The sequence below is a fragment of the Amblyomma americanum genome, chromosome 1 (genome assembly GCF_052857255.1).
Source record: "Amblyomma americanum isolate KBUSLIRL-KWMA chromosome 1, ASM5285725v1, whole genome shotgun sequence".
Classification (NCBI taxonomy): domain Eukaryota; kingdom Metazoa; phylum Arthropoda; class Arachnida; order Ixodida; family Ixodidae; genus Amblyomma; species Amblyomma americanum.
The window spans coordinates 511116540-511129872 of NC_135497.1; the positions used below are offsets into that span (position 1 = coordinate 511116540).

General features: G+C 45.0%; 1 pseudogene; it reads left to right on the plus strand.

The window, feature by feature from the left end:
• Positions 1–787: 787 nt before the first annotated feature.
• Positions 788–930, plus strand: LOC144116783 (U2 spliceosomal RNA; annotated as a pseudogene).
• Positions 931–13333: the final 12403 nt, after the last annotated feature.

Below are 13333 nucleotides of genomic sequence, written 5' to 3' on the forward strand. Positions count from 1 at the left end.
GCGCCACCATCTCCCATTGCGCAGTGGTGGCGCTCGGCACACTAGCCAGTATATTCTAGGCACTATAGTGAAGGAGCGCCTACCTTCCAGCGTGCAAGAAGTGACGAGAGGAGAGGGAAAGGCGGGAAGACACTAAAATTCAAATTTTAAGTACAAAAATCTCAGCTTCCACAAAGCGCATTTAAAAGATCTTTGCTGGACACTATTCGTGGAGAGGCGTGCTTTAATATTACGGGCATGCCGCAACTTTATTAGAGCCCCCTTCACAGCCCCTTTAAAGAAAGCAAGGGCGTCATATCTGGCTCCCTAGGTCAGTGGACGCCTCAATCGGGCTTTCAGGTTCGTGTCGGCGGTGAGAGATGTGTGCTGAATGCATTAGCACTGACAACGTATTAACATTGCTAAATTCGTGACAACGTTAGCGTTTTGTTTATGGAGGCAAAGCGCTAAGGCGCCCGTGTGCTGTGCGATATCAGTGCATGTTAAAGATCCCCAGGGGGTCGAAATTATTCCGGAGCTCGCCGCTGCTGCACTTCTTTCTCCCTTTCTTCTTTCACTCCCTCATTTATCCCTTCCCTTACGGCGCGGTTCAGGTGTCCGCCGATATGAGACATACTGCGACATTTCCTTTCCCCCAAAACCAATTATTATTGACAACGCGGCACTGCGGCAACAGGCTCAGCGTTCATTGGCTGCCCAACCTCTCAATAGGGTGCGTTTGGCAAAGTCACGTGACAGTGCTCCGGAAGACTATATAGCCGCCGGGAGCAGAACTAGCAAGACAGGTATAAATGTTCGGACCCTGTTGAGTATCTGTTACGGATCCAATTGGACTTATTTTTGAAAATGTGGTGGAGAGTTTGAAGGATACTTCACTCCCACCACCGGTTGGCCCGGTATTGCACTACCTCCGGGATCGGCCTTGTCTTTAGCGCGTCTTTACTATCCTGTCTTTCTATCCGATCTTTCAACTCTCCTGCTATCTGCACGTGGTAGCGATTGTGGCTCGTCTTGAGCCAGTGAGCAGTCCTGTGCACTTTCCTTTTCATTCTTCCTGGCAACTATCTATCTATGTACTAGCAGGTCAGGGAAGGACACGTGCTAGCCGCCCAGCACTTGGGATATGATCGCCGAAGAAGAGGAACAGTCCTCGAGGGAGCCAGCCGGCAAAAAGTCGGACTCGGGGCAATCTCGAGGTAAGGCGCCGCGTCTTCGTCACGACAACGGTCGCTGTGTTGTAGTACGGTTCCCAAGGCGTGACGCCGGACGGCGTCGAAGAGAACGCGCGTCTTCGGAGAAGTTTTGCTGCTGTATGCATAGCCACGTCCTTGAGGCTCTCGTTTTGCACTGCTTCCTGTGTGGGTAACTGAACCTGTGCGTGGCCTTGCGGGTCTTAGGAAGCTTGGTGCTGCGGACAGTGCTGTAAGCGCGGGGAAGGTTTGTCAGGCTCGGCGTTCCTTAGATCCGGCGCGCATGTTTCGCCAGTAGGAGCTATCTCTGACAAAGTGCCAAGACTTCATGCCGGTTGAGCCTTCATAACACGCCTTTCATTCGTACTTGCTAGCCGTCGTCGACAAGAGAGTGGTGTCTGCAAATTTGCGGACTGATGTGGCGTTCGGCCGCCTCATGCTTGAACGTGGACGGCGTACAAGTGAATCCCTAGTGCCCTAAAATTTTTAAAGACCACGCTGTTCGGCTGTTTCGCGCACTGTTTGAGCTGAAGTGAATAATGTGAAAAGAGCGCTGTTTTCTAAGCTACTTTAGAGCTATTTTTCACGTGTTCTCCGATGCCCTCGTGGGCACTCCTCCACACCATCGTAGGCGGGATGCCTTTTCACGCTCGTCTTCGAGCAAGGCCATCCACCGCACTTGTATTAGGCGTCTGTTACCATCTTCGATGACCATTCCGCTTTTTTTTGTGATACGTTCACCTATTTTTGCACCTTGGAACTCTGCCTGTAATGTAGTGTTTCGTTTATAGCTGTTTTCCGGCGTTCGCAGCCGCTAAGCCCCTGTGCGTACTATTAACGCGATAGCGTTAAGGAGCTCGTGTCGCAGAAAAACCGGTGTCGTCGGCGTCTTTGGCCGTGAGCGAAAAATGGCACATCTCCGTGGACACCTGAACCGCGCCGCAAGGGAAGGGATTTTAAAGTGACCGCGTTAATGATGGAATGATTGATCGATTGATTGATTGATTGATTGATTAATTGACTGATTGGTTAGTTGGTTGATTGATTGATTGGTTTTTCCTTCTCTTACGGCGTGATCCGGGCACCCAGCGTGAAATGTGAGACAAGCGTCATTTTCTTTCCTTAAAAGCAATTGTTCATTTTATTTTCCCGGAGTTCCCGGGTTCGAACCCCACCGCGGCGGCTGCGTTTTTATGGAGGAAAAACGCTAAGGCGCCCGTGTGCTGTGCGATGTCAGTGCACGTTAAAGATCCCCAGGTGGTCGAAATTATTCCGGAGCCCTCCACTACGGCACCTCTTCTTCCTTTCTTCTTTCACTCCCTCCTTTATCCCTTCCCTTACGGCGCGGTTCAGGTGTCCAACGATATATGAGACAGACACTGCGCCATTTCCTTTCCCCAAAAACCAATTATTATTATTATTATTATTTCATTTTCATTTCCTTACTGCCCGCTTCGGGTGTCCGCTGAGACATGTGAGACAGGCGTCCTTTCCTTAAATTGTCCAATGGGCCACGCGTCGCGCCGAACGGGCGACGCGTGGCTTAAGCGTCTCTTATTTTTAATGAACGCGAGTGAACGGCGGCTTTCCAACAAGCGTCGCGTGCGCGCGCTTTGCATGGTGTCCCCTCCCATGCGAGAAATTACGTGCGCGACGCCCGTCCTTTTTCCTCTTTTGGGACAAGCTTTGTTTCAGCGCTCGACGCAAAGCTAAAGCCATTTAGCTGCGCCTTCCTGTATATGTACTCTAATTCCCGCGACCACCAACGATCTGCGCGTATTCCTGCTGGCGTCCCGACTGTTCGCTGTAAAGGAGAAACATTTGCGCATCCACCGACGACAATACGCCTCCGCCACCACACCGTTGTCGAAGGTCAGCCGTCGGTTATCCGCCCGTACAACTGACGCTGTTTTGTGACTGCTGGTTACGAATATCATTAGCGTGAGCACATCGAAACAAGCATGCGTTTCTCATCAGTGGTGTCATTTACGTGACACTCTGAGCTCAGCGTCGAATGAAGCCACTACACGGGATGCGAACTCTAAGTACCGGTACCCGGCTTAACTCAGTCATGCCTTCACACATGTTAGCCTCGTTTAGCCACGTGCCGGTTTAATTCTATGGTTTTTAAGGCGAAAGCCTTTAATGACTCATACTCGCGGCCATGGCCGTGTCCCGTCTCAAGTCATGTCACACCGATGACTAAATCAACTCGATAAGAACAAAAATTGCTGTTGGCATAGCTCTGTTAGGCCAGGATATATGTAGCGAAAGCGCGGTGACTTCTGGATGGGAAGAGTTAGTATATGAACCCCATGCATTCACTAGATCCGCCTTTATTCATGATGAAACCCTGAGCCGTCATGGCTTTGTGGCAGCCTCTCTGCCTCAAGCGTCAAATGCCCTGGTTCGATTCCGAGCTGCTGCTGTTGCTGACAGGAAGCCAGAAAGGAAAGTGCACGGGCCTGCCTACTGGCTCAAGCCGAGGCACGCTCTGCCGCGTGCTGAAAGTAGGAGAGTTAAAGGATAGGAGAAGAAAGATAGAAACGGTGACGCGCGCTAATAGGCCCATGGGCCCGGGCCGTTCCCGGAGGCAGTGCAATACCGGGCCGACCCGTGCCAGAGTGCGTCTAGTAGTCCGCCATATTCCAAATTTAATATCTTGGGTCCGAGGACCAGCAGCAGGTTCTTTTTTTAATCTGTGAGTGTGCGGGGCTTTCAGTGGCTCCCATAGATACCACCACCGAGTATGTTGGTTAGCGGTTAAGCGCGGAAGGGCGGGTAACGACGGCTCCGCGGCGAAGGAAGAAAGGAAGGAAGGAAAAAACTTTATTTGCGACAGATTTAAAGTGTTCTTGACCTTTACTGGTCACTGAGCGCCGTAGTCGATCCATCGTCCAGGATGCTGCACTTGACAGCTGCCATCGTGGCTCGGCGTACGAGAAATCGTTGTGCTTCTTCGTCCTGGCTGGCCAACAAGTGCTCCCACTGCGTCACACTCGGGCGGTATATTCTAGGCTCTATGTCTGCCTTAGGGCAGGTCCATGTGACATGCTCTATACTCTGTTTCATACATCAGGTGCAACACTGTGAAAGGTACGGAAGTAGTCCGTACGGAAAAATAAAGGGAGGCGTGTTACTCCGCGCTTGTTCTTTCGCCGAGTGGTCTAAGGCACGAGGAAGGGACAGATTGTCGTCAACAGTGAGTTGTATTTAATCAAGCTGATGACAAATGTGTAAAGTATTGAGCCTGCAGGCAAAGCCTTTAATATGTTTCGCTCGCCACAAGGAGCGCACTACTTTTTGGTCGCGGATGCAGCCAGCGCAAACAACAGCGCTAGCTTTGACAACGTTGCATCTGATGTATGAAACGAAATATAGTGTAAGTTTACCCTGGCACTCCGGACATTCGTCGACATATTGTGTAGGGAAAATCTTGTGTAGTTTGTGCAGGTGCGGGTAGGTACCGGTTTGTAGTCTGCGCCAGTCTACCGCCTCCTCTTTGGGTTAGCCTTTTGTGTGGGGCTGGGTAGCGTTTGTGTTGACCCCTGTAATGACCCAGTATGTCTGAGTACGGGGGGTCACAGGGTCAAAAGTGCCTGTGGACCAAAGAGTTGAGTCTGCTCGGTTGACGTACCCTCGAGCTAACTCGTCTGCTGCCACGTTGCCCCTCATCCCCTCATGTCCCGGAACCCATACTATATTATGTTTAGTGATTATGTGTCTTCTCGTAGTGTGTAGAATATGGTTGGCGATGCTGTCGATCCTACCTCTTGTAGCGGTGAAGCGTGTGTGCACTTCGCTAAGTCTTCTGCTTCATTGCAGGGCACATACTGCAAAGTTGTTTAAAAGCCATCCGGTCCAACGCCCGTGCGATCATCGGCTTTCCAGATACCAGGAGGCGTAATCGCTGGCTACGTACGCCTGCTACTTGCTGCTTCGTCTACGCCTGCGTAGTCGTCTTTCGACTGGACCCTACAAAAGGAGCCCCTTCATCCCCACAGCCTTCACTTGGCAGTAGCGGTGAAGCGTGTGTGCACTTCGCTAAGTCTTCTGCTTCATTGCAGGTTAGTGCTAAAAAAAAATTTTTTTTTCCACTGGTCTACTTCTGTTCTGCGCTTCGTCGCTGCTGCCAATCTAGAAACCGCTCATTACGAGTCAAGTTACGGGTGTACAGTGCATTGTTTCCATTTCGTGTTTCTGTGTTTTCGTGTTTCTGTGTTTCGTGTTTTTGGTTTGTGCAAAGAAACTAGCCACCTTGGTCATGAGTAAAGAAATAGGCAAACTAAAGGAAGACATGAGAACTGAATTGGCTAAATTAAAGGAGGAACTGAAACAAGAAGTCAAAGCTTTTCGTGAGTCCCTTGAACGAGACTTGCGAAGTGAAATCCGAGAACTGAAAAATGAGCAGAGAAATATAACCCAGAGTTTGGAATTCGCACATCAAACGATTGAGGACCTGGGAAAAAAGCTGGACGATGAGGCAGCAAAAAATACGCAGCTAAGAGTTGCAAATGAAGCTCTCCACGCAAAGTGTTCATCCCTGGAAATCAAAATAGACGATCTCGAATACAGGCTTGTTCAGTCTGAGCAAAATTCCAGAAAAAGCAACCTTGAAATTCAAGGCGTAATCAAGAAGGAAACTGAATCACTCCCCGAAATACTGTCCCACATTGGCAGCTTGATAAGTGAGCCTATTGAGGAAAGCGACATTGAAACCTGCCATCGCGTCCCGACAAAGAAAAACGTCAACAAGACCAACATCGTCGTCCAGTTTAGATCACGAGCGAAGCGTGATGCTGTTTTGAGAAAGGCTAGGAAGGAACGGTTCACAAACAGTGACCTTGGTTTCGAAGATACAACCCCAGTTTATGTAAATGAACATCTTTGCCCAGCGCTAAAAAAGCTTCTTGGAATGACCGTGAAAAGGAAATACGAACACAGCTGGAAATCAGTTTGGACGAACAACGGAAAGATTTTCGCGAAGCAAGCAGATAATACGCCTATCATTCAGATAGCGAGGGAGTGTGATGTCGAGAAGATTGTTTCCAGGCAGATAGGCGACACATCGGCTTGTAACGAGAGTGGGCAGGAATGATGACTCCACAAAGCCAGAACATAAGTTGCACAATGAATTATCAAGAGCTCGCTTTACCTACCGAAGTCAAATGTGATTTCCCCTTGTGCGAATCTGTTATTCATATAAACGCCCGCTCAGTTGGTAACAAGGAGGATGATATTGCTCTGCTTTTGGATCAGTTTCGCTTCAAAGTTGACATTCTTATGATTTCTGAGACATGGTATTCAACTCATTGTAAAATGGTAAATATATATGGCTACGATAATTTTTTTCTTAATCGTCCAGAAAGACGAGGTGGTGGTGTGGCAGTTCTTGTCAAGAAAACAAAGAATTGTTGCCTGGTGTCGGATTTCAGCACTGTAACGGATGACTATGAAATCGTGACTGTCAAAAATAGGAGCGATGTCATCTCTGTGCTATATCGCCCTCCGAGTGGTAATATTGCACGCTTTATGGAATTTTATGAATCTTTTTTGGACTATGTTTGTGATAATAACCTTCGCCTGATCTGCGCGGGAGATTTTAATATTAACATGCTTGAAGAATGCAATTCTGTTTTCGAGTTTAATGACATTTTGGTTTCATCTGGTTTCAAAAATTTAATAATCACGCCAACTCGTATTACAAGAACTACATCATCAGTACTTGACCTCCTTGTAACTAATATCGATACCACTGTTTACAATTCTGGCACTATTGTGTCCGACATAAGTGATCATTGTCCAGTTTTCATGGCATATTCTACCCACTCACCCAAATCTATCAAACAAAAACAGTCCTTTATTGCTCAGCACATCACCCAGAATGGTTTACAGGCATTTCAGCAGGACATTCTGTCACAAGACTGGTCACCTGTGACCAATAAAATGGATGTTAACGATGCCTATAATGAATTCATTACACGTTTTGTGTGTGTGTACGCTAGGCATTTTCCATTGAAGATGCACAAACCTTCAAAAAAAGCCAGGAAACCATGGGTAACTCGTGACCATTTAAAGAAAATTACAAACAAAAACCGCCTCTATCATTCTTTCTTGAAGACACGCTTAGAAACAACCTTAAAAGAATTTAAGAAAGTCAGAAACGAAGTGAACAGTGAACTTAGACGGGCAAAGTGTGCATATTACGAGCATCTGTTTGCACATGTTGCCCGGCAGAGCCCAGACATTGCTTGGAAGGCTATGAACGACGTCCTCGGTCGTGAGAGCAAAAATTATATGCCAGATACTGTAATGGTAGATGGTAATGAATTACGGGACAAAGCTCTAGTAGAACACTTCAATCATCAGTTTGTAAACGCTGCTGCCGCATGTAATGGCACCCCCTCCACAAATTCGCACCATAGTGTTGTCACTGAAACCATATTCCTCCAGCCAACTGATGAATCTGAGATATACAGTACTTTTATGTGCCTGCGGAACAGTAAAGCATTAGACATTCACGACCTGCAGATAAGACCGGTTAAGTACGTTTTACCGATAATTAGTCCTGTACTTGCACATATCTTTAATTTAATTCTAGAGTCTGGAACCTTTCCTGAGCAAATGAAAACAGCCAGAGTATCTGTTATTTTTAAAGGTGGCGAACGTAACTTGTCCACTAACTACCGCCCGATATCTGTGCTGCCTATCTTCTCCAAGGGAATTGAAAAAATCATTTTCACTCGGATAACACAATTTTTCGATAAAGAAAACGTTATCACAGCTGCACAATACGGATTTAGGAAAGGCAGATCAACGGAATCAGCTTTGTTAGCACTTAAAAAAAATATCTTGCGGAATATTGAAAATAATTTGTTAACTGCTGCCCTTTTTGTAGATTTCAGCAAGGCATTTGATTGCTTACATCATAAAGTGCTCCTTAGTAAGCTGCAGTCATATGGCATTTGCGGTAATTGTTTGGCCCTGCTGGAGTCCTACCTCAGCCACAGGACTCAGTGTGTATATGTAAACGGTTATATGTCCTCCCTCCTACCAATTACTCACGGCGTTCCACAAGGTAGCATATTAGGACCGTTATTATTCAATACTTATATAAATGATCTTGTAAACATAGATGCCACAGTTCAATTTATAATATATGCTGACGACAGTACCATACTTATTCCCGAGTACAATGTGGACCGACTAATAATAAAATGCAATGAAGTCCTCCAGAAGTTATCCATATGGTCTCAGCTCAACGTAATTAAAATAAATACAATGAAAACAAAAGCAATGATATTCCGTGCCCGGAATAAACCTGTTGAAATACATCAGTCTATTAATTTTCAGTGCCATAACATAGAAATTGTGGACGTTCATAAAATCCTCGGTGTACATTTTTCTCAGAACTTAAGCTGGGATGCACACACTCACTATCTTAGGAAAAAACTATCCTCAGTTGCAGGCATGATATCGCGTTGTCGGAGACTGCTTCCAGTAAAAGCTAAACTTCAAGTCTATAATGCTTTATTCAATTCCTATTTAAATTACTGTTCGTTGGTATGGGCCACAACAACAAAGACAAACTTAGACAAACTCCATTTGTTACAAAAGAAGGTTATCCGCTACATTGGAAATATCGATCCAACAGCCAGTACTAAAGATGCGTTTGTTTCCTTTAACATCATAAGGGTTGATAACTTATACAAATATCGATTACTCCAAACATTCTTTTTTTCCTCTACTGAAGTCAAGAACTTACTCTCATCTCTGGCATTTTTAACACTACGTAGCACAGATATACACACAAGAAGTAAAGATGTCTGGGAAATCCCCCACTTCCGCACTTACTATAAACATCAATCATTAGCACATAACCTGCCATCAATGCTTAATATGTACCAAAACACAACTCGTCTGAATCCCAAGAAATTGCGCACGTACTTCATAACATTGTGAACCACATTTTGATGTTATACTTAGTTTTTTCTACTGTGCTTCCTTTGTTTACAATTTCGTACTGTTATTTATGTCAACTTGTACTATTTTTAACTATTTTTAGCTCATTTTGGCGAATATGGTGCATTACATACTGTATTATGTTGCCGCAATACTGTATTATGTTGCGTATGGTGTACATTGCTTTATATTCACATTATTCTTTTTTTTCTCAACTTCACTGTTCTGCCATGTAACGGTCTCCTGGGCCTCGTCAAGCTGCTCACCCAGCTTTTAGCCCAGGAGACCATTCCAGTTCTTTCTGGGAAAAATAAAGAATGATTGATTGATTGATTGATTGCCTGGCCTGGCCTCAGCTGATTGCCTGGCCTCAGCTGCGTTCGACAGTTGTACTGTGGCGCTTCCGAGGAACTGACGGCAAGCCACGTGGGACGGCGACATGGGCGGCGTCAGGAGCCACGCTATTTAAGCTGCTACCGACGATCGGCGGATTGCAGTCCGACGGAGTGTGGGCTCGATTACTGACGCACGCTTTATCGTTCTAGATTATCAAGAACAAGAAGATGAAAGCCTTGGCTGCCTGCTGACGGATACATGAAGATTTCCTGGCCTCAGCTGCGTTCGACAGTTGCACTGTGGCGCTTCAGAGGAACCGACGGCAAGTCACGTGGGACGGCGACATGGGCGGCGTCAGGAGCCACGCTATTTAAGCTGCTACCGACGATCGGCGGATTGCAGTGCGACGGAGTGTGGGCTCGATTACTGACGCACGCTTTATCGTTCTAGGTAAGAGATTTTCTTCTTGCTCGGTAGACAGTACTTTTGAACAATTCGTCGGACTGCAGTTTGCTGATTGTCTCCTTGCTTTGTGCTTCAATGGCTTCGCCAGATGCTCAGTGCTTTGTGTGCTCGAAACCTGTGCAGCCTGACAATAGTATAAGTTGCAGTGAATGTAGCTGCTGGCTTCACACCGGCAAATGCTCAGGTGTGAAAAAGAAAGTTTTGAAGACACTTGATACATCGAAGTGGGTGTGCTCAGCTTGCTTAACGCTGAAGTCACAGGAGTTACAGGAGTCTGATTCAGATAATGGCGGAAAAAAGGAGGAACCGACCAGGAGCCAGCTTCTGCGCGCTATCCGTGTGCTCAATAGTAAACTGTCGGAAATAAGTTTGCGTGTGGACCAAATTGACAAAAGTATTCACTATCAATCTGCAAAGAATGATTCTGTACTAGAGAAGATTGACAAACAAGGGAAAATCATTGAGGGCGTTGAGGCGTCAATTGACCTTCTTTCGTCAAACTACGAAGAAATTAAGAGATCGCTGGTCAAGCAGAACACTCAGGTTGCAGAATTAAAAAAGCACTGTATTGAACAAGCTGAGAGTCTGGCGGAGAAATCCATTGTAATAAATGAACTAAGAGCCACAGTGAACAATCTAGAAGCCTACTCTCGCCGACAGAATATTGAGGTGCATGGAATTGAGAAGACTGACAACGAGTACCTTGTAGCTCAATTGAAGTCGCTTGCGAGTGAGTTGGAAATCCCAGAAAGAATAGATGGATGTATAGATGCTGTGCATAGACTGCCGGCCAGAGTTGGCAAAGTTTCAGTAATTCTTGTAAAATTCAAGTCGATGAGCTACCGTGAAGTCTGGCTCCGGAAGCGCTATGCACTGAGCAATGACAACATTTACATAAATGAGAACTTAACATCCTACACAAAGAAACAACTGTGGCTCGGTAAAAATGCTGCAAAGGCAAAGTCGTACAAATATGCTTGGGAAAAAATGGACATGTTTTCGTGAGGAAAATAGAGGGCTATGCTGTTTTTAAGATTCAAAATGAGGATGATATTAGCAAACTCCTATAACAATGAATGATCAGTTTGACTCGTTTGCTGAATGGAATGGACACAGAGGTGGCTTCCTCACGACATCACGCTCAAAACCTGTTCTAGACCTCGTACATGTAAATATCAGAAGCATTAGAAGGCACTGAAATTCTCTAAACGTCCACTTATGCAAGTCATTAAAAAATCTAGACGCCGTAATGTTAACTGAAATAAATGTAAATGAGCTCGAGTCTCATGGGTTTGTATTGCAGGGATTTCAGTATTTCTCGCTCTGTCGGTCCTCTGGCAGAGGTGGCGGGGTCTTAGTGTTTGTTAGAAATTCGTGGTTTGTCGAGAAATTGACTTGTACATTTACGGCTGCAGAGGTTGTTGCACTTTCTGTTAGTAACCACGCTGAGACATTTTTGCTTATCGCAGTTTATCGTCCACCTAGTTCTGACCTGCAACGATTTTTTACTGAGCTTTCCTGTTTCCTAAGCAAACATTCTCATTGTTATATTATACTAGCGCGAGATCTTAACACTAACATTCTGCAACCAAAGAAAAGTGGTGTGGAGGATTATCTTGATTTACTAGCAGGGTATGGCATTGATAATGTTATTCGTAGTTACACTCGGGAGGAATTTGCTGGCGCCTTGCTTACACAGTCTTGTATTGATCTCATTGCTACAAGATGTCCAACATTGGATGCAATTGCTGCAGTGGTACGAGAAAAAGTAGCTGATCATTATTTCCAGGCTCTTTTACTAGTAATGAACCTGAAACGCCGAAGCCACCTCTGCGTACAATAACCATTCTTGACGACCGACACGCGGACGACTTGATTCAGATCTTTGACTGGGAAAGCCTAGCAATGCGTGATCACACTGAAGCATATGACTGACTTGTTAAAAAATTCAATGAGATTTACTCTTGTTCCATGCGACGAGTGAAACAAAAAATTAGAAACCCCGAAAAGAAATAGATAACAAATGATGTCATAGCATTATCGTTTGAAAAAAGTAAGCTATGGCAACTGTGCAAGTGTAATCCCTCTGACGTTGAGTTACGAAAGCAGTATCGTGCACTTAGGAATAAACTTACATCAAAGTTGAGATTAGAGAAGCGGCGGTTTTTTTCGGCTGAATTTGTAAAATATCGCGGTAATATGAAAAAGACTTGGGGACTTCTTCATGACATGATGGGGAAAAAAAAGAGCAGAAATCTAGATGATGAACTAACTCGTATCTTTGGTAGCGAAAACAGTCGATCAACAGCGAACTCGTTCAGTGAGCAGTTCGCTACATCCGCGAAGGAATTAAAATCGCAGCCGCAGGCTCCGTTTACACCGTATATAGGTCCAAGCATTCCAAACTATGCTTTCTTACCGACACTGGGTGACACTGAGTTATGGGATACTATTAAGGTCCTCCCATTGAACAAACCTCCAGGATATGATAAGATCAGATTACGTGATCTAAAGAATAATTATAACAAGCTAAAAAGCGTGCTTTTGCATATTCTCAATGGTTGCTTTTCAACAAGAGATATACCGCAAGGAATGAAAATATCGGATATACGACCAATCTATAAAACGGGGAAAAAATCTGATAAAAGAAACTACCGACCGATCGCAATATTGCCGAGTATTACTCTTTTAATGGAGAAAATTGTATATCGAAATATGGTGTCGTTCTGTGACCTATTTTCTATAATCAATAACACACAGTATGGATCAGGCGTAATATGAGCACTGTAGATCTTCTTGAAGATTGCTGCGATCACATTAACTTGCATATAGATAGAAACGAGGTTGTCCTTGGATTATTTCTAGACTTATCCAAAGCTTTTGACACTGTTGACCACGGGACTTTGTTACAGAAACTAGACAGAATTGGATTTCGCGGGCCTTATCAGCTTTTTTTCAATAGCTACCTCTCCAATCGTTCTCAGGTTGTGAGAGTCAAAGATGACTTCAGTCATTTCAAACCAATTCTATATGGCGTGCCACAAGGTTCCGTTTTAGGACCTTTTCTTTTTAATATTTATGTCAATGATTTAGCACATCTAGGTCTGAATTCATTACTTTACCAATACGCCGATGACACGGCGTTGCTTGTTTCGCACGAGTCATACAATAGGGCTGCAGAGCTGCTACAGTCGGATGTTAAAGAAGTGTGCGACTGGTTTTCAGGTAATCAGATTTACATAAATAAGCAAAAAACAAGTTTGGTATGTTTCAGATATCCACATAAAAAAGTTATATTAAGTGAATCTGTTATTCTGCATGGTAATGTTTGCTTGAGTTGCCAGTGTGTTCCTTTACCCTTCTCTGAAACAGTGAAATAT